Here is a 3,823-nt window from a genome sequence, read left to right on the forward strand (position 1 = left end):
TGGAACGGGAGGGATGCGGGCGAGCGGGGCGGGAGCGGCGCCGCCCAGAGCGGCACAGCGTCAGCGCTGCGCTGGGACCGCCCCGGCCGCCTTAAAGGCTCCGGGCAGCGCGGCTGGCTCGGGGCTGCCGGTGCCACAGGGGCCGAGTTAATGAGATTAGAACAATCCGCAGCAATTAGCGCAGAGTGGCCATGAGGGCACTGGCGCTGCCGCCCTCAGGAGCCGCCCTGAGGAAGGGGCAGCCCCTCACGGAGAGCTCCACAGGGCTGTGCTGCAGGGCGAGCCCTGCCGTGTGTGAAAAACGCGTGTTTTATGATTGGCTTTTCGCAAATATTAAAAGGAAGATCATATCTGTTATGTTAGGAAGTTAGGCTGTATAAATTTAAAAAAAAAAATCCTATGTCGGAAGAAACTAACTTCCTCCCGCCTCGCTCAGTCATGAAGACGCAGTCAGAATTAAGAGACACTGCCCAGACAGAATCCTATGGTTGAATGGAATTTATGCATCATGTATGAAATGTATGAAAATGCAACAGGCTGTTGCTTTTAAGGGTTAATCCTGTGTTAATGTGGGTCCTTTTTGGGGCTTATTTTGCCCAGAAGGAGATACCCAGAGTGTCTGTAACTCCTTGTTCCTATTGCCTCATATTGTCCTAATCCAAATTGTTCAAATTTCTATTACTCTAATTATACTACTATTTTTATAACCATCTTGTTACAATTAAACTTTCACACTTTTAAAAACAAGCGATTGTTGTTTTACGCAGGTGGAAGCTGTGTGTGCCCCAGAGGTGGGCACAGCTCCGGGTGCCTCCTAGGCCAGGGCCAGGCAGAGTTTGGGCTCTCTGCTCCTCCATCCCACCCATTGCCAACACCTATGGAAGAGTCATCCTCGGCTGGGCTTGGGCTCTGTCTATTTCCAGAAACAGACCCGTCTGTTTTCTTTCCCTAGGGAGAAAAGTCAACTCGAACCCCAAGTGTCTCTGCTTACCCCGCACTTTATGGGTATCGGATATTTATGTTTTGAAACTTCACAGAATAAACCTACAGGCTGGAAAAGTTCCCCAAGTATTTATTTGCTTCTAAAAATGACACTGTTTCACACAGAAATGTGACGTCTTTGTGACACAGCATGTAACACTGCACTGCACGGTTCTGTTCCACTGGAGAGATTAAAAATAAGCACAAAACGACTAAACTAGTTTAACATCCCTGTCAAGAGGCTTGATTATCTCCCCATTTATCACGGCCTCAATGGTCTCCTAAACAACCAGAATTTTCCTACTGAAAACATGTTCTTTTCCTCTAAAACCTCCAGAGGCAAGAGAAACCACTGGTACACAGAATTATTTCTAACACAACTACTCCACCTGCCTTGATTATCTCATTTTTACTTGCTAGGACGAGAACTGCAAACCAGGTTCTGTCCCATCTACAGTAGCCAGGGAGGCAGATCCCCAACTCCAGTTCCTGCTCTGCTCTTTCCATGGCTCAAGGCATGGCATCAGCACTTGAGGCTGACTCTGACTGAATAGAAGCCTCAGGGGCAAAAAGATTAAATGCAAATGCTCCTGTGTGCTTGTGCAACCCCAGCCAGCTGGTTTGAAGCTGCTCTGGGGAGCAGCAGACTTGTGCAAACATTCCTGACAGCCCCCAGAAAGTAAATCCATTTGTACAATTTCCATGAGCCAAGGGTTTCACGTCAAACTTAATGGCTGGGGTGAAATCTTAGGAACACTGCTGGGCCTAATTTCTTTGAAACCAGACATTTAAATGCCACTTAAATGCTTCTTTTATCCTAAGTTGTCAATACTCCACAAGGTTTGGTCTTTCCTCCTTGAAGATTACTACCTCAGAAATACAAGTTTTCTCATTAATCTATATGCTAAGGATTTATCCCAAATACTGAGGAGGATCCTGAGCCATTTGAAACTTTCTCAAGAAATACTGTAATAAGTATGCTTGGGTCTTTGTATTTTTGGGCCGTGTTTTGGCTTAAAATGCTGCCAGCCAGGTAAAAGCCTTTTCAATGTTGTTTTAGTATGAGCAAAATGGAAACATTGAGAATTTCAAACAAGAGGCAAATAAGTATTTTCTTGGATTCCTTGGTCTTTCTGTAGTACAGAACACTAAGGAACTTTTCTCCTAATGGATCACTCCACAGGAGGATCTTTTGACCATTAAACATTTATCTGGTGTCACACTCTGTGTTAGCTGGGACCAATGGCTAAATTTAGAAAAGCTGTGATCCTTCTTCTGATGCTTTTTTTAAGCTCTACTGGGCAAGTAGAAGGCTTAGGAATTAAATGAGGTCACTCCCATCCTAAGGGTGCTCTGAATTCTTTCAGTGCTGTTCAAACTTGCACAGCTCATTTTTTTCCTTCTTTAGTAGGAGTGAAATAGTTTTTTTACCAAGTAGAATGCTGTTCATAAGTGATCAATAGAGTCCTCTAAAATAGTTTAAGGGCTGTATTAGGAACTAGCACAGTTTTTTTTTTTTGTCTTCACTAGCAAAAAACATGCACACATTTTTTTGGGAGAGACAAATCCAAATCCCTAATTATATTGGAGAGAAAACACTTTTTAAAAATTAATATTGATTAAAATTCAAGTACATCTGAAATAAACTCCACTTGCAATGTCAGGGTAAAGTTCTGGGTCCTCCATAATGGCAGAAAGACAATCTTCTCTAATTCAGGCCACTGATACACACATATGAATTAAATTTTCACAATAAATATAATATTTATGTCCATCAATATAAATAACTGTCATAACCTTGCTAAAAAGCATTTAGCATATTCTGTTTTGGATAACATGAATGTATGCAAATGAGAGGCTGTTTGATAATTGTTGTTGCTGCTTAGCTGACAGAAACCAGTTTTGCTGAAAGCAGCAATTGCAGTACAGTTGTTGTTTCAGAAAGTTATCCCATCTGGAAAACAGAGTCTTAACTGGGGAAATAACAGGTGATATATTTAATTCAAGGCCTCCACCTGGATCAAAATTAGCAGCATGACAAGAAGTTGTTAAAATCATATCAATCAGCTTCATTTGTACCTTCAGAGCAACACGAATGAAACAAGGATCACCCACAAAATACATTAGTACACCCACAGCACATATAAATCCTCTCATTCTCATATTTTGTGCTAGTAAACCCATTACCTTAATATAAATTATTATAATTTGGGCTTTTAGTAATCTTGATATTCTTCTCTATCCTAGTGGCAAGTTAATGACCAGAAGCAGAGGCAATTCTTTGGCAAAGCCTCAAGAGGCACAGCACTTGGAAATAAAACCAGCATGAACTGCAGGCCTGCTGCTCAGATAAAGCATAAAACAGTGAAATCACCTTTAGTCTGAAAAGGAGACATCAATAGTACTAATGGGGTAAGCTTCAAGGTTTGTGATATTTAGGACAGATTACCAGAGGTACGCAGGGCATTATGTAAGAATTTAAGAATCCCTGGTATTTTCTGAAATGACCTAAGCAAGTTCTATGCCAACATTTATTCAGATTTTATTTTGACTTCCTGGAATGCCAAGAGAGGAGATCCTTGAAACAAAACACTTGGGAACTAACAACTCCTGCAAAACTTGCTCAGGGATGCAGGGAGCAAACTCCTGTTTTCTCAAGAGCATTTTCATGGTTTTTAAAAGGAATTATTTATTTGAAGATAATCTTCACAGCAAGAATTAGCATTATTAAATGCACTTCAAATGCTACTGAACAACCTAGTAAAGTTATACTATCCACAAACCTGCCCTACTCCAAATACCTGGCTCTGGGTAGGAAAACTCATCCTAGTTTTCTACTAAA

Source organism: Zonotrichia albicollis, chromosome 5 (genome assembly GCF_047830755.1).
Source record: "Zonotrichia albicollis isolate bZonAlb1 chromosome 5, bZonAlb1.hap1, whole genome shotgun sequence".
Taxonomy (NCBI): domain Eukaryota; kingdom Metazoa; phylum Chordata; class Aves; order Passeriformes; family Passerellidae; genus Zonotrichia; species Zonotrichia albicollis.